At 35.0% G+C, this 22,784-nt stretch overlaps 1 pseudogene; it reads left to right on the top strand.

Annotated features, from left to right (window-relative positions):
* The first annotated feature begins 2,483 nt into the window (after positions 1–2,483).
* LOC129318218 (rho GTPase-activating protein 7-like) lies at positions 2,484–22,410 on the top strand (annotated as a pseudogene).
* The last annotated feature ends 374 nt before the right edge of the window (positions 22,411–22,784 follow it).

The raw sequence follows: 22,784 nt of genomic DNA, 5'->3' as shown, positions 1-22,784 counted from the left end.
GAGTATCTTATGCTTCCGTATATTTTATAATTTTAATTTAATTTTATTTTAAATAATATTTATTTATTTAATGGTGAAAACTTAGGATCTTATTTGAAAAGAAATTTAAATATAAAGGAATTTCATCAACAAATTTAAAACCTAAATTATTCGGTTAATTAAAATTCTTTGATATTTAAACTTCTTTTCAAATGAAAATTGTTTATAAAATATTTCAAAAATAGAGGGCAAAAGCATTATTTCACAAAATTATAGGTTGTTTACTGTGACTAACAATGCATTCACCACGACGGATCGCGTTAATACTAATTTAGCTTATATAACAGTCAATATTGTATGCATAAATAATGGGAGTAATTTGTTTAGAATTTTAAAATTTAAGGTCTATGACACTATTCAACGGTGGGGTTTAATAGTTTAGGATCTCTGGCGCTAATAAACAAATGACACGTTAGCGAGGGATTGTCATTTCAGCATTTGATTAGGCCTCACGATGAACAGAAATGGTGTTAACCAAAAGATAACAATAGGATTTAAAATATTTTAAATTTAAAAGTTCATGATTCATTTTACATATTTTAAAAGTTTATGATTTAATATGCTTTTTGTTCAATACTTTAAAATTTATTTTGCTCATTAAATCTACACACACATAAAGGATGCTTTGTTATGAGTGTAACATTTAGTCAGCAAAATATCAAGGAAACCTGAGGACAATATTATTTCTAGGTAACCCCCAAGGCTTTTCATATGATGGTGTCAAATCATCAGAAAATCATGAAACCATAAGAGCTGAACAGTATTTTTAATATAAGTAATTGAAATATAGTATTAACAAATTAAATTTAAATATTCTCGAGTCCAATAAAAGATAACTTACTCAAATACATGTTTTTTAAGCATTCACACTTAACCCTTATTTCATGAAATTCATTATCACCATGTTTTGAACTTCTTTCACATAACAAGGAAGAAAAAAATTCCCATGATTCATAAAATTTTGGAAAGAGAAATTCTATCTTGAGATCAATCATAAAAAAATCAATCAACATATTAACAGTAATACAAAAAAAACATGTTCTTTCATGTTTGAAGAACTTGATGTAAATTGGCTAGTTCAGTTTCCACACGTCTGCAGAAAAAAAAAAAGGTAATCAATGTACTGATTGGTTAGCTAACAACAACTTTAGTTTTGGCTTTAAGGCTTTGTTTTTATTTGAGCCTCCAGAAGACTCACAGTCACTATTGTACATTGATAGCTTGATGTGTCATGCCTAAGAGATGACTAAATAGTATTGGGCTTTTGCCTTTTTCACCAAAAAGTTATGTTAGTAAAAAAATTATTACAATACATAACTAATCTATGAATAAAATGCATAATAAGTTTTTAACTTTATGTAATAATAATACATATAAGTTTTGGATAAAAACACATCTAATTTTGTTATACCAGGCCATGATGATTTTAGATAGTCGATAGTTGCGAGTCTATTTGGTGGGCATTCAGCATTACCTGAGCTCAATCAATTAGAATAGTTTTCATATATAATTTTTCAATTAAAAAGTTCAAATTCAAAAAATAACTTAAAAAAGTATAGAGTTTTTACTCTTATGTCTTAACTCTTAACATCTATTATATTGCTTTGCTATAAACGTGAGTGTGATATAGTCCTCATAAGAAGATTTTTATAGGAGAAATTTGTGATCTTTTTTTTTTTATTTATAAGAAACCATGTAGAATATTTATTACATTTTTTATATTGCCTCTATTCAATATTAATTATTTTTTTCAAAATCACACACTCTATGCATTTAAATAAGGATAAATTTTGATTTTTTTAATTAGTAGATACACTTAATTAGTTTCAAGACTCTTCTAGATTTCAATGGTATTATTAAAAGTGCTTTGTAAAAAGAATAAGAAGGAGTAGGCCACTAAAGAAAATTTATATAAGTTAAAGATTACTTGTTATTAAAATTTAAATAAAAAAATTTAAATAAGTTGTTGTTAATTCAAAATAAATTGTTATTAAAATTTAAATGAATATTTATTGATAAAAAACTACTCGAATTGATAAGTATGTATTTAAGTTTTGATAATAAGTAATCTTTAATTTATATAAATTTTTTTTAACGTTCCTTAATTGATATTTTCCTTATATAATATTAGAAATTTAATAATCACACAATTCATAATTTAGTAATAAAAGTTACTCCATTATTTTCTTTTTTCATTAAAATATGGTCTATTTTTTTTTTTTATCAATAAGAAAAAGATGGAGACCGTGTAACAATGGTACATTAGTTGCCTTGACTCTTGAAACATTATGCTTTTTTTTTTTTTTAATTCTGCCTGATGGAAGATGAGTCCTATTTTACGGGACGTCAACATTTACTAGAAGAGACTTGAACTTGAGAATACAGAGAAGGATTCCTTCCCTTCTCACTGTGTCTCTGTAAATCATCTCTCCCTCTCTTCAGAGTTCAGATAGACCCATGAAGTAAGTGAAAAGCAAAGCAGCGCCTCAGTTTTTCATGTTATTGTCATCGACACACTGCTCTTCCCCACCTAATCCTCTCGGAAACTCTGGCAAAATCGCTGAGAAAGCGAGAGAAAATGAACAAGTCCTAAGCGGTTTTCTGACCGACTTAAAGTTCGTTTTTTTTTTTGCCCACATCAGGGGAGGTGATTGGGAAGTTGAAGTGACCTTGATTAGAGTGTCCCATCGAATCCGAAGCTTTCAGAGTTTGCCATTTCTGGGGTCAGATCTTTGATCTGTTGCTGGAGCTTAGAAGCCGATCTTTGATTTGTTGACTGGAATGATTTGGTTGATTGAAATGTAAAGCATTTTGGGTAATGGTTTTGCTTGGATTTGAACTCAGACTCAATGCCGCTGCTACAGTGATTCTCCGGGGAAATGTCGGCTTCTTTAGCTCCCTTCGAGCGCCCTCGGCCTGGGGCTTCGAACACTGTAAGTTTTGTTTTTGCGGTGTAAGGCAGTGAAGAAATGAATCAACTTGAAAGGCAGTTTTTGAAAGTAATCTTTGATATTTCTGATATCTATGACTGGAATGGGAGTGAATGCCGGCGGGTTAACTGTGCATCTTTCGGTGGAAAGTTCAGGAATTGTGATTTGCGAATTAAGTTGATTATTGCCTGAACAGGGACAAGTTAGATTTATCACAGGTCTGTGCTAATCAAGCAGCAAGTAGTTAAAGGAGTAAATAGTTTTAAGCTAGGCCTTTCTTGGTTTATTTTCCATGTTGGGCTTTGAATTTGATGTGAAACTATGTTCCAAGGGTTTCTTTAATAGACAAAATGAAACTATTAAGGAAGATATATATATATATATATATATTTGGGTGGGGATAGGATGTCCTCCCAATGATTACGACCAAGACCCTACAAGAGGTGTTTCTTCAAAGATGTAAGTGTCCTTATATGTATTGGTGAGTTGAAATTATAATAATTAGAAGGCTCATGGGTGGTATAAGAAGAATTGGACACAAGTAATTCAGCCTGACTGTAGAGCTGAGTGATGAAATAGAATAATGTGAAACGAATATATTGCAGTTTCTTAATCAACCAAGGCCCTGATCTAGTCAATTGGGTTTTGTAAAGGTCTTCTATGATGTTTTAGTCTGCACGACATGTTGTGGTCATTGGTCATCTCATGGAAACTTCATTTTTTTTCCTGCATTGTTCTTTGAAATGGTTACTGGATTTCTTGTATGCTTTCTGGGGTTCTTGTCAATGTACTCTCAGTCATGGAATACATGTCATATGAAACTATTGAAGGTTGATTATTTATTTCTTACTTTTTAAGTATGTGTTATAAAAAATGAAACTGTTAATGGACTCTAACTTTGTTATTTAAATCTCACATGTTAGAAAGAAAATGAACATGTGTACATGTATGTGCGCATACAGCACATATCGATATATATAGAGAGGACTTTATAGGGAGGATGTCATCCTCCATTTTTGCTAGATAAATAGTGCTCTATGTTTTTTTAAAAGCTGATAAAACTTATGGCAATTGAAGGGATGCTTGTTATGGCGGAAAGTAAAGGAAGAAAGTTAAATTTTTGAAAGGTAGAGCAGTGACTGTTGCTTGGCACAAAAAACAATCCAAGGTTTGGGGAAGTTAGAAGCCAAACTTCCCAGATAACTAGAGAATTTAACTTCTAGAGTAAAACGCAAGAAAGTTCTACTACCCTGGTGTTTTGTAAAAATACACTTAACAACTTAATATTAAAAAATATTTTATTTAGAAAAATTGTATTTATGACTTTAACATTAAAACAAATATATTTATTTAAAAAATAATTTCAATTTCCTGGGAAGGAAGTTTCACTTCTTCCAAGAAGTATGATTAATTGAACCGTGGGACCCCTAAGTCAATCAATGTAAAAACAAATTTCATAGGATGCAGGCTATGTAGTATGAAAAGAGAGAAACTATATCAGCTGAGAGACAAAGAAGAGATATGAGAGAAGGAATTCTTGTCATCACGAGGAAGGATAAATTCGGCCCATTGATTCCAATATGATTTTAGAATTTTAGATATAGTTTGTTTCGTCAGCTTTTAATTTCCTTAAATCCAAGCATCTTGAAGATTCTAAACAGAATAGGACCCTAGCAGATAGTACGAAATTTGGCTCTATTTTCACCGATTTGTCATTAGAGCCAACCATCCTGACTCCAGGCAGTTAAAACATCTAAACAAGCTATTATGTTGTTGAATATTGATCATATTGAGTGTTTTCCTGCCCCACTTCAGTGTGCTTTTGCAGATGTTCTGATGCTAGTTATAATTTTTTTTTAATTTTTTACCTAAATTGGTGATTTGCACCTAAAAATAAAGCTCGAAAGGTTTCTATGTATTGCAGTCTTAAGTGTTTGATTTTAGATTGTTTCAATGAGAACTTAGTAAATGGTGATTTTTCTTGGTTTCTAACCTACGGTACTGTTTGCAGGTTTTCAAAAGTGGCCCACTTTTCATATCTTCTAAAGGTTTGTTATTATATCCATTTTCCTTTTTTGTTTCCTTCTTTCTTTTGAAAAGAGGAAGGGGGCTATTTCTGATTTTAGAGGCCTTTTGTTTTCATGGATTTTGTCAAACTATAAGTAAATTAAAGTAGATCCTGGACCCAGTTTGTTGCATGGAAGGCTAAAAGCTGCATCCTTGTGAACGATAAGGCTTTGAGTAGTCTATATATATTAATGATATGGAAATATTCATGATATTCTGTTTTTAACTTTTGTAGGAATAGGCTGGAAATCCTGGAAGAAGCGATGGTTCATACTTACGCGTACATCATTGGTTTTCTTTAAAAATGATCCTGTTAGTATCTCACAAATCTAACCTATCTTTATGTGGAATCTTTTTTCCCTTGCATTCAATTCTTTTTCTTCTCTTTATGAATCAGCCTTGGATTAAGAATATGCTCATGTCATAATTTTGCAAATGGTAAAATTGTCATCGATCAAACTTCTCCCACTCTCAATATCAGAATACTGATATAGTTTATTCTGATTTCCATGACAAATGGTATTTTGTTCATTCACATTTGTGGTTAGAGAATAGGAGGTGACCACAGAATAGAGTATAAACTTATAGAGCTTATTTTAATTTGTAATGTAGAGTGCCCTTCCACAGAAAGGAGGTGAAGTAAATCTGACGTTGGGGGGTATTGACTTAAACAATTCAGGGAGGTGAGTTTTTTATTGAAATCCTTTTAATGTAACATTCGGATGATCTGTCTTATAGTGCGATTTTTATCTTTCAGTGTTGTTGTTAGAGAAGACAAGAAGCTGCTCACTGTATTGTTTCCTGATGGACGTGATGGGAGAGCATTCACCCTTAAGGTTCCTCATTTACTACTAAATTTCTAAATAATAAGATGGAAATTCAGTTGCCATTACTTTTAACCGCCATTTGAAATTGTCTGGTTATACAAATTAGTCGTTGTTTTCTCAAATGCTAGGCTGAGACATCAGAAGACTTGTATGAGTGGAAGACAGCTCTTGAGCAAGCCTTAGCACAAGCACCAAGTGCTGCTCTTGTCATGGGCCACAACGGGATTTTTAGGAGTGATGCAAGTGATTCCCTTGAAGGGTCCTTTAATCAATGTTTGTCTTTCATGCTGTTACATTTTCACTTATGCTTTCAATTTTAATAACATAGTTCAATTATATGTGAACTTTCCTTGTGTGTTTTCATGTACGTTGTGGTTTTATTTTAAGTTTTTATCATTGTTTTATTTGTTTGTCCAGCATCCTGTAATCATTGTATTCACCTGTTTTTGTCTTGTGCATCTAGGGAGGGATAAGCGGCCTGTTAAGTCTTTGGTTGTTGGAAGACCAATTCTTCTAGCATTAGAGGATATTGATGGAGGTCCATCTTTCCTTGAAAAAGCTCTTCGGTTTCTTGAGAATCATGGTAAGTAAGGAGGCTTTCACTGCCATAAGCTTGTATTGTAGCATAGTTTTATTTTATTTCACTTTTTAATGTCCCTTGGGAGGCAGGCACTGAAATGACTAATTAGACTTGCTCCCCATGTATGATATTTATTCGTGCTAAATAGGGTTAACATGGGCCCAGCTCATTCTCGTGACACTTCTCAAGTTGAAATGTAGGTTATGCCGAGCTCCATTTTGTTAATATGAAATTAATCCTAACCCAAGTTAGACACTCTTTGTGGATACTTTCTACTTGTACTCCTGTTCTTACTCAAGATATAGACATAGAAATAAGTTGCTGCTGAATTTTCTTTTAGTCATCTCATGGAATACTGGGTTTATTATTTATGAGACTCAACTCACATGATAGCTTGACTTGTTAATTGTGTCAGCATGTGGCTTCAGCATTACACCATGTCCATGCTACCAGTTGCTGCTTCTTGCCTTACTCTTGACTGAACTTAAGCAATAGGGGTATTTTGCAATCACAAAAGTGAGTGCATATGTTGTAGTCAACAAGAGATTGAGGGAAAATTGAAGATATGTTAAAAGAGGAAAAGTGGGTCCCCTGTACAGTTTCCTTAACTTGCGTTATTATTCTCTCCCTTTACCTGACTGGATGATCCTAGATGATTCGATTCTGAAACTGATGCTACACTTCTAGCAATTCTCCATAAATACATTCTGTGTGTCTAATTGATAGCCTTGTTATTGCCAATGGTTGAAAGCAGAACAACATGCGACTCTGGTTCTGAAGTCTTAAACACAGCTTTCTAAATCTCATCTCTACTCCTTATGATTTCCTAGGGCATAACTAGAGGTCTGATCGCCAACTACTCCATCAAGATGAAGCTCACTGATTTATATACCTGGATATCATGTTATTGTGATAATTTGTCTGTTGCACCTGTTCCTTTACTTCTATTATGAGTTCTTGTAACATTTTCGTCATTTAAAATATTTTCTGAAATGGAGCCCTGGCAATATGCCATATACCACGGCCCGCCTTGGTGTGTTTTGAGGCCTTTTGCAATTGGATGCTATTCATCATGCTAGCTAATTCTCCAATGAGAAAATAAGTTGTATGCATGAGTAATGTTTCCCCTGTTCTTTGGTAGAGGGTTGCTGTTTAATTTACCATATGTAATTTGCAGGAACTAAAGTTGAAGGTATTTTACGGCAGTCTGCAGATGTTGAGGAAGTAGACCGGAGGGTTCAAGAATATGAACAAGGTACTAATAATTTCTTTAGTGCCATTGTTCTCTCTATAGATGACAATAAATATGTTTTTTTAAAGGGCCTGGAATCCTGAAAACTGACAAAGTCCCCTGGGGTACCATTTGCAAACCAAGAGGAAAAGCATGGAAAGAAAGGGAAACTAGTTTCATATGGACAGTCTAACCAATTGTACATCATACCAGCTCTTCAAGCACTTATTCAAGGATTTATTATTGTTGTTGTTGTTGTTGTTGTTGTTGTTATGCTTGTAATGAAGTATTTACTCTTTCCCCCATGAAAAAAATTCCTTTCCTTATCTCCTATTTATGTAGGATGAAGTCATTTTCAGTCATTCGTGCCTGCATATCTTCTCATGCTGGACACTGTTAAATCTGACACCTTCTATGGAATTCATACTTAGCTGAAACTTAAAACCCTAAATTCTCCTTAGCTCAGTATAAGGAACGATTCAGTATACTGCAGAAAAATTGGCTTGCCACTAGTCTATCTCATAAGTAAAGTGATTTTACATCAATCATTTGATTTCTTTGCATCGCTATCCCATTTTTCAGATGAAAGGCCACAAAAGATGATACATTTATGGGGATGATAAACTTATGATTAGATATGCAGATATATACATATATATATGTATCTCCATTTATTTTTATGGACCTTGTGGCCTGTGGGTGCCTTACTTCTCACCTTTATTTCCAGGCAAGACTGAATTTGGCTCTGATGAGGATGCCCATGTCGTTGGTGACTGTGTTAAGGTATGTATTGGTTATTGGTAACACATTTAATATCCATACGAAAAATATAGACAAGGTATATGTTGAACATTCTGTAGGATGGAAAAGAAAATAGTTAGATTTACTGTGTCCAACCCTCAATAAATCTGAGATGGAGAAGAAAATGCCATTGGTAGCTTTCCTCTAACAATGTAGATGGTCAAATTCAGCCCATTCTTTTTTGAAATTATAATATGAAAAACTAATCTAGGACAAGGTTCTGATGAGGATGTCTTGCTTTTTGGAGTGTTAGGTGAATTTTGGGTGCGTTCTCAGAATTTGGAGCATTTATGATGATCAAGTTTAGAGGCTTTGAGCATAAGTACAGAGATATTTTTTTTTTTGGGGGTTAGAGTGTGCTGCTTTTGATGTCTTTTGTTGGAATGGAATGCTTGAACTTTTGAGGGAAAATCCAGTGTTAGTCATGCTTTGGGAAAGAATCACTTTTTATAACATCTGGTGCTGGTGTCCCGTGAATCTCTGACCTTTTCTAAAACCTGCTAAAGAACAATCTCTGACTTTACTTGACTCTTTTTTAGCTTAGTAATTTTATGAGACTACGAATAGCCTAAAATCTGTCTACTTTGTTTGGATGGTTGGGCACTAGTTTGTCAACCAGTTTTCTGTGCTTCCATCAAGGACTTCTGATATTAAATCAATGATTCACTCTGTCATCTTCTTTAAGATTCTATAAATCTCTAATCAGACGGTAGCTATTATTTTGACCTAACAAGTGAAACATGAAATCCTGTATTTTTTATAGCTGTCTATAGGTCAGATTATACAATTCTTTTTAACACAAACAATTTACTTACAGCATGTTCTAAGGGAGCTACCCTCATCTCCAGTTCCAGCTTCTTGCTGCACTGCCTTGTTAGAGGCCTATAGTAAGTTTGGCTGAATTCTATCTTCTTTAAACCCATGGTTTTATTAGTATATTTTTCTGTCAAATGGTTTTTAATTTTTAAATGCTGCTGAATGCTGTTATTCTCTGCTTATGAAACTGCTGAATCATAGTAGAGTTATTTTTAATGATATTGTTTATTATGAAGTGCCCATAAAATGAAACCACAGGGAATCATGTTTAGTTATTCTTTTGAGAAGTTCACCGTTCAACAGCCTGCCATATCTTTGCTGTTGTCATATTTAATATCTTTCACAGACTTTCATCTACAGATCCTGAGCCCAACTTTTGGTCAAATGCAAATTTTCTTCTTTATAAGGGGTTGTGCCACTGGTTACTTGTCTCCTACTAGCTTGTTGATTGATCTACTTAAAATTGATATGCAAGCTGTTGGTATTGAGCATTTGATATGTCTAGTGCTATTCACTTTTTCTCCCTGTACTTTCAATTGTAATCTAATATTGTTTACATCAGTTTAGTTCCCAAGATGTGAATATGAGCCTGAAGTTTATGTTCTTCTTTATTGATGTTTTTTTCAAGAAATTGATCGGAAGGAAGCTAGGATCAATGCAATGCGCTCTGCTATACTTGAGACCTTTCCAGAGCCAAATCAACGTTTGTTGCAGAGGTCATCTTCATATTTCCTTCCTGCTCTCCCCATTTTTCTGGTTGATCCATTGATACCATGCTCTTCTTCAGTTGCATAACCTTTGTGGTATTTTTCTTATTTCTAATTTATGAGGGGTTATGATCAAAGTTGTCAAGATAAAGATCTTACAGAGGATCAACCAAGTGTCCAAAAAGTTCGAATCTTAGAATCACTTGAGCCCTATTGCTTATGACCAAAAAAAAAAAAGTAAAAGATTTTGTTATATAAAATTCACAAGTACGCATGATATTATCAAAATCTCACCATACATTAACAACACAAGTCATGAATCAAAGTCAAGATAAAAGCATAACAACAATTCGCTGAACCAATGGTGTTTGGAATCTTACAGAGTATCTTCCATGGAATTGGAATATTTAGCGTAGGACTATCAAAATCTTAATCCTGACAATCAATGGTAATGTTTTTGAGATTTACATTTTTTGCCGTTTGATAATTAAAGAACAGGACTTGTAGGGAATAATACCTTCCAATTTGATTATATTTAAAAATAAAATCAATGCTGTGCAAACTCTTTGATTGCAGATAGTCTTTGTGAACTTCTTGTGAATAATACCTTCCAGTTTTGATTATATCCACATACATGCATGTGTAATTATTTTCATGAATTTTTTTCTTTTATTAAATTCTTATTTTAATAAACAGTGTAGAAATAGTTGTGGAATTTTCATAGAGGAAAAATTGTATTATCTCATTGCCTTTCTAATGTACAAACTGGTCCTATATATATACATGAAGAGAGATAAAAGCTAATAAATACTAATAAAGCCTAATTAATGATCCTAATAAATGCTAATTATTCACAATAATGACATAATATTTCCACACTCCCCCTCAAGTTGGATCATAGATGCTAATTATGTCCAACTTGCTTGTATAACTCTCAAATGTAGGCTTGGGTAGTCCCTTGGTTAGTACATCCGCAGCTTGTAACTTTGTAGGTAGGTATGTCAGACATACAATGCCTCCTTCTACTCTCTCTCTGATAAAATGTCTATCCACTTCAACATATTTAGATCTCTCATGCTGTACAGGATTCATTGCCATGCTTATAACAGCCTTATTATCAAAATAAAATTTCATTGGTGGATCAACTCTGACTTGTATTTCTTTTATGACCCTTCTTATCCATACTTCTTTTATAATTCCTTGAGCTAATACTCTCAATTCTGATTCAGTACTGCTTCTGGATACAACTCTTTGCTCTCGACTTTTTTAGGTTACTAAGTTTCCCCACACAAATGAACAATAGCTAGAGGTGGATCTCCTGTCTCCATAGGTCCCCCCCAGTCTGCATTGGTGTAAATCTCAATTGTCCTTTGATTGTGCTTCTTGGATAACAATCTCTTACCAGGTGTACCCTTAAGGTATTTGAGAATCTTATATACAGCTTCCAGGTGTCTCTTCCTTGGATCACACATGTATTGACTTGCTATACTGACAACAAAAGCAATATTTGGCCTCGTATGGGATAAATAAATTAGCTTCCCAACCAAGCTTTGATATCTGTTTTTATCAATGGTTTCTTCTTTCTCCTTGTCTTCTTCTTCTTCGACTTCATTATCAGAGTTGTCTTCTCCTTCTAACTCCTCAGTGCCGTTTGTCTTAGGTGGCTTCTTCTTTTTCGAGACCACAATAGTAGTTTCCTTAGGTTACAACCCAACATGCCAGTTTTCCTGAGAAGTTCAAGTATATACTTCCTCTAAGATACATATATTCCTCGTTTTGACCTAGCAACTTCCATCCCAAGAAAATATTTCAAGTTCCCAAGATCCTTAACTTCAATTTCCTTACCAAGGACAGTTTTTATCCTTGCTATTTCATCAACATAATCTCTTGTAAGTATTATATCATCAACGTACACAATGAGGATGCATTTCTTAGCTCCCTCAGCCTTAACAAACATCGTATGATCTGACAATCCTTGCTTGTAGCCTTCTAACTTCAGGACCTTTGAGAATCTGTCAAACCATGCCATAGGTGACTGTTTCAAGCCATACAGTGATTTTTTCAGCTGGCATACTTTGTCATTTCTGCCTCTATCAAACCTAAGAGGTAAAGTCATGTAGACTTCTTCCTTCAATTCTCCATTTAGAAAGGCATTTTTGATATCTAGTTGATGAAGATGCCATTCAAGGTTGGCTGCCATTGACAATAGAATTCTTATAGTGTTCAGTTTTGTCACTGGTGCAAACGTCTCTTTGTAGTCTATGCCATAAGTTTGGGTGAAACCTCTTACTACTAACCATGCTTTCAACTTGTGAAGTGTGCTATCAGCCTTATACTTTGGGGTAAAGACCCACTTGCAGCTAACCAGTTTCTTACCTCTAGGTCTTTCAACAATCTCCCATGCTTCTTTTTTCTCTAAAGCTCTCATTTTCTCCATAAATGCATTTCTTCATTCTGATATTTCCAATGCCTCTTGGATGTTGTTAGGAATAACAACTTTATCCAAATTAGTAATGAAGGCTCGGTAACTAGGAGAGAGAGCCTTGTAGGACACATGTGTCTGAATCGAATGCAAAGTACAAGACCGAGGTTGTTTCCGAAGGGCAATAGGTAGATCAAGATCAGTAGATTCACTTCTTTGTTCTGAGTCATCTGGCTTACTAGATGGATCAATCCTTGGTACGCCAGCTTCAGGGACTACCTCTGGTTCTGACTCTCTTGATGCCTCAGGTACAAGTGGCTCACTATCTTTTGTTTTCTTCTTTCGAGTGTAAACTAACAACTCCCCCTTTTGTGGTCTTTCCACATCTTCCTTTGTTTTCTTGTTTTCCTCAAACTTTGGCATAAGAGAAGAGGTTGGTGAAGGTGGGATGTTGGACAGAGGTAATGGTGATGGTTCTAGTAAACTAGACACGGACTCAAGAAGTATATATTCAGCGTTAGGTTCTGGTCCCCAAGTCTGAGATTCACCTATATTCTCCCCCTGAATTGAGGAATTGGAATAAAAAGGAGTTTATTCATAGAAAGTAACATCGAGGCTTACAAGAATGCGTTTAGAAACAGGATCAAAGCATTTATATCCTCTTTGAGTAGGAGAATAGCCAAGGAAGATACACTTGATAGTTTGAGGTTCAAGTTTACTGCTTTGGTGGATATGATAAAGGTTGTGCACCCAAACACATGAAGTAGAAGTTTGGTTTCAATGTGGGATGTAGGAAAAACACTCTGCAATTTTTAGAGAGGAGTTTCGAAGGCTAATATTTGACTGGGCATTCGGTTGATGAGATAGGTTGCGGTTAACATTTCCCCAATAAAACTTTGGCACGTTGCAAGTGAACATGAGTGCTCTTGCAATTTCAAGGATTTGTCTACTTTTCTTTCTGCGACCCCATTTTGTTGGGGTGTATGGGCACATGTACTGGTATGGACAATCCCATGCATTTGGAGAAAATTACTCAAAGATTGGTTGAAGTATTTTGTGCCATTATCAGTGTGTAAAACTCGAATGCTAGTGTTGAATTGGTTTTTGATCATGGTGAAAAAACTCATGAATGTGGATGCAGCCTCGGACTTGTTTTTCAAAAGGTAAATCCAACAAATACGAGTATGGTCATCAATGAAGAGGATGAACCATTTTATTTGAGTACAGTTTGAAATGCGAGATTGTCCCCACAAATCATTGTGGATGGCTGTGAAAGGTTTTGTAGGTGTGTATTTGGCTTTAGGAAAGGAAGTTCGATAGTGTTTGGCAAGTTCACATACCTCACATTGGATTTCACTATGATTCAAGGTGGGGCATAAGGTTGGAAACAACTGTTGAAGGTAATGAAAATTAGGGTGACCCATTCTCTTATGCCATAACATAAAATCATGAACTTTAGAGGTAGATGCAGAATTACCAACAATAGGTGGGTTATCCACTCGAGTGACGACCTTTAAATAGTAGAGCCCCTCATATTCTTTGGCATTGCTGATTGTCGCATCAGATGATAGATCCTGAAACACACAGTGTGACAGGAGAAATTTAGCAAAACAATTTGAGTGCTTGGTCAATTGATTAATTGAAAGTAAATTATAGTCAAGTTTTGGCACGTGAAGAATAGATTCCAAAATAATAGAATCTGATATACAGATGCTCCCTTTTCCTGCGACCGGTGCTAAGGAGCCATATGCAATTTTCACTTTAATATTTCCAGCACATGGGGTGTAAGTGGTGAACAATTGATGACAATTAGTCATATGATCAGATGCCCCGGAATCCATGATCCAGACCACTGCACTTCGAGTAGTCTTTAAAGCCTGAAGAAAAGACCCTCTTTTTGCCACAAATGCCATGGGTGCAGATCTGGAATTATGCACAACACTACATAAAAGTAGCCACAGCACCACTCCCAGCACTTCAAATGAGGGAAAAGCTTTCTGGTAGATTGAAAATAGAATCCACAACCCAATATAACTCCAAACCCAGCAAAATAGGGCACTAATAACACCATACGACCTGATATGGCTCGAAGATGATGTGCCCATACACTGGATTGTGCTGGATCTGGCGGGAGAGAGTGCGTCGTTGCCGTCCGAGAAGATCGCGTCTTGAACGGAACCTCCACGTGCCGCTGGAAGCTTGCTGACGCAGTGAGCAAGGGAGGCATGTGTGGCTTACACGCGCTGCCGTTCGCCATCGCCGTCCTGGGTTTCACCGTTCGGAGCCTCCTAAGTATGTCTAGGGTGGTGGTGAGATTCAAAACTTGCTCCACCTTTGTCCACAAAAAACACGGTCACGTACTGTTCAGGTGGCCTCATTCTAGCCATTCCAGAACTAATTTAATTTAAAATTTTGAGCCTGATGCTCTGATATCATGTGGAATTTTTAAAGAGGAAAAATTGTATTATCTCATTGCCTTTCTAATGTACAAACTGGTCCTATATATATACATCAAGAGAGATGAAAACTAATAAATACTAATAAAGCCTAATTAATGATCCTAATAAATGCTAATTATTCACAATAATGACATAATATTCCCACAATAGTTATTGGTCTTGTTCTATCCAATACATGTACATAGTTGTTTTTGATGAAATTGTTGTTCTTGTTGTCATTTGGTGGTGAGTTGGGAACATAACTTGGTTGTGGTTGTGTCCTCCTCTATAGAATCCTGAAGATGATGCATACAATAGCTTCACATTCAAATGAGAATCGGATGACTCCATCAGCTGTAGCTGCTTGCATGGCACCCTTGCTCTTACGGCCTCTGCTTGCTGGGGAATGTGAATTGGAGGATGAGTTTGACGTAAATGGTGATAGTTCTGCTCAGCTTCTTGCTGCTGCTAATGCTGCTAATAATGCTCAAGCAATTATTACCAATTTATTGGAGGAGTATGAAAACATATTTGATGTAAGATACTTTTCATCAATCTTTGGCGGCCCTGGATTGTTTCTGTTTAATTAATGGTGAATGCAATTTAGTTTTTGTGCTGCATTTCCTCATTCTCCGTCTATATATTTTAATTCATAATGTCTCCAGCCACTTTTTTCCCCCCAATCATCATCTTATTTAAACTTCCTTGCCATTTGTTAATGATAAGCACGTGCTACAATTTTGACTGCTTTAGTTACATGTTGCTATAAATTTCAGAGACGTTGCATATTTGCCACTCAGTATCGTTTTCTGTGCTAACTCTTGTGAATATGTCCAGCTTTTGAACCCTCCTTTGACCAAGCGTTCATTTAAAAATTCTTGAATATTTTATGTCAAAATTCCTGTTACCTGTAGCCAAGAGCTCAAGATAAGCCCTGTGCCTAGCTACTTGTATCAAATATATTTGTATTATCTTGTTTGACACCTAATTTAAATTGATTTAAAATTTCCATTAAGCTTTTCATTTGGACTAACTTAAGAATAAAAAGGGATTTGCTTTCATTGGAAAGTTCTGTTTTATTTGCGTCTAATTGGAATTTGGCATATTAAGATGACATGGCCTTGAATTTTCATTTTTAAAGTTTTAGTTCTTATTCATTGGTGATATAGAAACCTTAATGTGTACTGACATGAATATATAGGCATTAAATCAAAGCAAAGATATATATGGTAGACAATGCTAATAACCAAGCTGCTAAGTCTTCATCTATTTGTTCAGGAAGAAAATATGCAAAGATGCTCCATTTCAGCAGATTCCCGGATTGAGAACAGTGGGAGTGAGGATTCCACTGATGATGATAATACAGATGTCAAAGACAACGGTTACCATGATGCAGAGAATGAAGTTGATCAAGAGACTGATGATGATGCTGATCGTGTACTCAGTGGAAAATTGAGTGAAAGTAGTGGTTATGCTGGCAGTGATCTTTATGAATACAAGGTTTTTTCATCTAATGCCTAACTTAACCCTTTTTATTTTTTTATATGAGAATACAATATTTAGAGGATGAGATTTCTTCAATTGAGAAATAACAAGAAACCTTAAAATAAAGTATGACAAACGATAGGCACAGGTTGCTCTTAATTCAGTATAGCTGACCAATTGTACATCGGCAGTGAGGATCTTCACAAAATAGTGACCCATGCACAAAACATTAAAGGGAAGCCATGTAAACAATTGTAGCACAACATATGCAGAAGCATTCCTTTCCAACCATAAAAATCAAAGAATCACATAAACATCATATATCCATAATCGAATTTTTCATACTACTATAGCTTGAAATAGACTAGGACATAATGCTCTTATTAGGACAACCCACCTTTTGCCAACAATTCCATAGGTTTTTCCAGTTGTAACTGTTGTTAGTCATGTTATTTTAACCATTTATTTTTCTATTCTGTTATGATTGAAATTATTTGCTGTTATTTTAATCAGGTCCTTAGGTTGTTATTAGTTAGCTATTTGCACCCCTTGTTTTCAAGGATTGCTTCGCAGCTCCCTTTGCTACTGTATCTGTTTATATTTTGCATAGATTCAATGAACTTAAGCACCGAGAATATTAAATTCTCTGCTCAATAATCTTGAAGTAAATGGAATTGTAATGTGAACATTTCATTTTCTTAATTATACATTCAAGTTAGATGAGTTGTGCTGTGTTACCATATTCATAATCTCTTAGTTACTGTTATTCTTTTTCGCCCCCCTTTCAGCCATTTGGAGGTGATGACTCTGATGTTGGATCCCCTAACATTAGCCATGTTAAAGCTGAAAATGCAAAATTGAATGCTGATTCTGATACCCAACTTTCTGAGGATCAAAACAAGCAGAAAAAGGGCAATGAGAGATCAGTTGATATAAAGGATGCTTCTAACGTGTCTCCTGTCACTGAACCTTATCTTTCTATGGGTGAGATTTTATCTTCCATGGACCCTGGTAACCCTTTACCTGTTCCTGGGGTGGGGCCAGGCCCTGGAAAGCAAGCCAGTAAGGCTAGTGGCACCAATATCAGTTCTAAGCGGTCAACATTCTGGGGAAGGAGCAATGTGAGTTATTAGTTTGTGATATTACTTCTGCACAATGCATTTCATCATTTCAAGAGGCATATGATGTAGGGAGATGTTAGAGGCATAAAGGTGGAGGGAATGACAGGATAACCAAAATATGATGTAGCAGAATAATTAATAACCAATGATGAGCTGACTACTATGAATTTGACCCCTAGTAATATCTGTATATAATCACACCTAAATGTTCCCAAGGGTAGATTAAATATCCTAACTCAATCCCCTTACATTTAAAATACATGCAGAAAATTTTAATTAACTTATATAGTTAATGAATCCTGTATTCTTAGATTACAAAATACACCTGATTCTCAAATTTCATCGAGATGATCAAGTAAAACACAGCTACCTGTATGAGACAGATAAAATAAGATCACAAGTATGGATATCCTTCCCTCCCTCTGTCCATCTATCATGGGGAGCCCCTGAAGAACTATGAGCTTTACACCATATGATCAAAGAAGCCATGAGGACAATTTTCTTAGATATCCAATTTAGATGCAGAATTGATTGCATTAAGCTCCAATATAAGATGACCATGGGCTGTGTTATGAGCACATTTTCTAAGTCCCTTCATATTCCTTTTAGACCCTCTATAATTAATTAACAGAATTCATTCCTTGCTCTGGGGCCACCAGGATTGAAACAAAAAAATGCCTACTGCACCTAACTGTCTAAATATAAAATTGAAAGAACACAAATTCCAGAGCTAGTAATTCATATAATGCACTAATCTGATCTATTGCAGTCATTACTAATATGATCACATTTTGTGCATCACATTATTGTATTTCTATGGCCTGTACTAGAATTATCTATATCAGATGATTTGCTATTTTGGCACTTTGTCAGAGGACGTATCTATTTTGAATTTGCAGTAGTATTTATATATATAATAGTTAATCTGGATTGAATTGCTTCATCTTTTTAATTTTAGAGGCTGACATATAGGACTATGTTTATAGTTTGAGGATTCATGGCATGCAGTTTTTATCAGTGTATATGCTGATTTACAAATAGCTGGTATTTAGAATAAGCCTGCTTAATATTGGTGCGCGCACGCATGCATAAGACAATTCTGAGATGATATCTCCAGATTTTGTGTTCTAAGTTTAAATTCAATGTTGGGGACTGATTTTGTTTATGATTTATGCAGGCTAGAAAGACACCATCAGTTGAATCAGTTGATTCTTCTGGAGAGGAAGAGTGAGTTATAGAATGCTCTGTCTAGCAATATTTTCATATTTTGTTTTGGCTAAAAAGAGGTTATACCAATAATGCCTACAACATTGCTGACTTATATTCTTATTATTCCTGTTCCTCAGCCATATTTTAAATTTCATTCTTTCCTAAATATTGTTATTCTAGGTTTTTGTAGGGTTCATATTTTCCTGTATTGGTAACTTTATCTCTTGTTTTTCCTTTGTTATGGACATTCATGCTTTGTGGAAGCGCTACAAGTATTTGAAGGAGTGCTTTGTAGATAGATCTTATTGTGCTGTGGATAATCTCTGCAATTTGCTTTACATACCTTTTTTCTTGTCTAAAAATGAACATACTTTGTTGTTTACAGGCTTGCTATTCAGAGGCTAGAAATTGCAAAAAGTGATTTGCAGCAGAGAATTGCTAAGGAGGTAAACTATTTTTGGTTGACTCATTTTTTTAATAGATTATAGAACATGGATGTTTAATTGGATCGGCCATGTTTTAATTTTAGGCCAGAGGCAATGCAATTTTACAAGCAAGCTTAGAGAGAAGGAAGCAGGCTTTGCATGAGCGGCGCTTGGCACTTGAACAAGATGTATTCTTTTTACTTTGATTTATCTATCCCTGCCAATTTTGACTTTACCTTTTGTGATAATTTGATTTTAGTCACTGGTTTTTTTTTTGCCTTGCCATTTGCTATCAGAATGCAGTAATTGCTTGGCTTGTGTTTGACAATCCTAATGCTACTTTGCTAATATGCTTAAAATAATTTATCTGCGTTCTGGAATTTTTAATGCATGCGTTTTGTGGGTTCTGATTTCCTCTCTTATTATTTATGATGCCACCAATAGTGTTTAAGGCTCAAAGCTAATAGTTAATTTCTGAATTGGGATAAGTTCAGATTAGAGGGAGTTTGGCTGATCTAAAAACTAATATCTCATTCTATTCAAAGAAGAACTAATACCTCATTAATTGCTGTAATTGGTTGCGAGTTGATGGAAGGATATTTGAAAGCATTGATAATTTTAGTAGTTTGAAATGCCACTCTTTAAAATACTAGACATGGAGGCCATGAACCTATTGTGCGTTCTGGAGCACGTTGGTGTGCCCCAAACATGCACTTTTTGACTTGCTGCTCCTGTAAACTATATGCTTTCTGACATTATATGCTTAATTTTGTCTTTTATGTCAGTTGTCTTGTATGAAAAATGCATTTATTGTCGTATATGGAGTCAAACATGTGTTTCTTCATCCCCTTTAAATATATATATATATATATATATTTCTAATTTCCTCCGCAGTTGCAATTATTGTCTTCCTCCCCAATGTTGTCAAATTCTTTAAAGCCTTTCCTTTATTAAGTGTTTTTATGGATGTCTACAACCACATCATTGTTGCTTGCATTTCTTTATATTTGATATTTAATTCATTACAAACTTTATAGGTTTCAAGATTGCAAGAGCAGTTGCAAGCTGAGAGGGATCTTAGAGCGGCATTGGAAGTTGGTTTGAGCATGTCTTCAGGACAATTTCCAAGTTCACGTGGCATGGATTCTCAGGTTCTTATTGATTTTAGTAGAGTTTGCAGTTCATTTTTTTTTATTGCTTTTGCATCAAGCATGATATTAAAAAAGTCTACTTATTTAAAGACGAGGGCTGAGCTTGAGGAGATTGCACTCGCTGAAGCTGATGTGGCCAGGTTGAAGCAGAAAGTTGCAGAACTCCACCATCAGCTTAATCAGCAGCGTCAGCATCACTATGGTTCACTTGCTGATACTTGTGATCGGTATCAACATGTCCCGCATTTTCCTCAGCAGTGAGTTTGCAGACTTATTTTAACGGTGAAATATTGCTTGCCTTATGATGTTGATTACTAGATTTGCATGGCATCTGAACCTAGGTTTAACATTTCATTTTGCCAAACAAAAATTATAATTTATACTGTTTGTTACTGTTATTTAGGAAGTTCCACATGAACTCAATACCATTACAGGCAAACGCCATTACTTGGTATAAAGTTCAAGGGTCAGAGAAACAATTTATGGATCCAGGATGATGCGCCAACTTCAAAAGAGACTATTTTTATTTGTAATTGGTGCTCGAAATATTGCATTGGGCATTGGAGTAATTGTCCCCATAAAAGGAAATAAACTAATTTTGAATGGCCTATTTTCTTTTCTTACAATATTCTTCATTTTTCTCTTTCTCCTTGCTTTCTGTGAAGGGCTTCTATCATGGATTGCCTAAGTAATTGTGTTCTCCTCAATATACTTTTTTTTAAATTAATGACCTTTTCTGGACCTGAAACTATCGTCACACTGCAATTATTTTTAAAATTCCATGGGGGCGTAAATTTTTATTGAATGTTTTATAATTTTTACATCCTTCAGTACTTTTAAGTTTTTCTGACATGTGCAGGAGATTTCTTCAGCAAGATTTTGATACAACCCTTGCCTTTTGTAATCATGAAAGGAAACAAAGGACTGAGGTATGTATCATAGTCAGTATAATGAAAGCAAGAAAGGCAAAGGGGCATGGATACCAAATTTACTAATCCATCTCTAATTCTCCACGTAAACAGGAAAGTTTGTTGGGCACAGATTGGAGAAATATCAAAGGTCAAGTGTTGGCATCTGGTAGTGGTAGTGGTAGTAGGCAGCCTTCTCGGAAGCAATTTATAGATTCAAGTCCAAGTGATTCTAAAAGTACCGAGGCATCGACAAGCATTTCTGTAGATGACCTCAGTGCTGTTGATTCTGCCGCATTGCCCTCCACCTCAAGAGCAACAGAGGTAAGAATTATGATGAAATAGACGTGGGTAACGTTGTGAATTATATCAAGTTGCCCACAGTTTTAGATCAATTTGTGAGAATACTAGACTGTTTTTATGTTGTCATACATAAGTTTGAATCAGCAAGTTTATCACCATTTTGAAACACATGCATGTTAGCACTGTGTTAAGTGACACAATCTCTAAATTTTGACATTAATACATCTTATAACGTACTTGTGTTCAATATATTACCCAAATATGACAAAGGGAACTTGATACTTTGCCATATTGGGTAACAGATTGAGCCTGAACATATTAACTTCATTGTATTAATGCCAAAATTTAGCGGTTGTCATTTAGCAAACAAGACAGGTTTTTCACATCTTAAGAACAAGCCACACTGTTCATAGCATGTAAATAGTACGGTTTGCTATAGAATTTGCTATATATATATGTATATATATTGACATATTGATTCTGTCATTTGGGTTTGATTGTTTATATGGTGGAAGACTATGAACAAATTGTACTAGCTGCAGATCTTTTCTGCATTATCAGGTACTGACATAGCATCATTGGTTCCAGGTGATGGAATATGCAAGGCACCCATCTTTAGCATCTTCAACCCTAGTAGAATAACTACTCGTCTCGATTTTTTCAAGGAACGGCGCTCCAGTTGATGGAACAGCTCCATAACCTCGACTTAAATTACGGCTCATCAGCTTCCCAAGACTTCATCTATAAACCACCATCACCATCATGGAGTTGACTGGCCAATTCAATGCTCTCATTATTATATCTAGTGTGAAGAATTTTGGCTCACATGTACATCCTTTCCACTCAGTTGCATATACATATGTATCCTTTGTGTGTTCGTGTACTATTTCATGCCTTCCTTTTCTAGTTTAAGTTTTTCTTCTCTTTTGGCTGTGATAAGTCATTGGAGCTTGGATTGAAGAGGGGACATTGGTGTAAATTATGTGTTGTGTCAATAGCTGTGGAGTTTTCTTGTTGAACTAAAACATCTTTTGTTATGAGGAATTTTTACTGTGTTTTAGCATGTTTGCATGTATGTGTTGTGTCAATAGCTGTGGAGTTTTCTTGTTGAACTAAAACATCTTTTGTTATGAGGAAATTTTACTGTGTTTTAGCATGTTTGCATGTACATATATCATGTTTGTTTTCTCTAGAACCATAGAAGAAAACATTGAAACTAAGCACTGAGTGGAAATTGCAATCTGGTCCTCTTTATGTCTTTTATCAAACTATTTTTTTTAAATTTATGGAAAAAAAAGTTTAAATGAAGTTTGATGGTTGAGAT

This window comes from Prosopis cineraria, unplaced genomic scaffold (genome assembly GCF_029017545.1).
Source record: "Prosopis cineraria cultivar Desert tree isolate PC_DT_omini unplaced genomic scaffold, ASM2901754v1 PC8, whole genome shotgun sequence".
Classification (NCBI taxonomy): Eukaryota; Viridiplantae; Streptophyta; class Magnoliopsida; order Fabales; family Fabaceae; genus Prosopis; species Prosopis cineraria.
The sequence above is the reverse complement of the archived record's forward strand: the minus strand, read 5'-3'. Positions and strand labels throughout refer to the sequence as shown.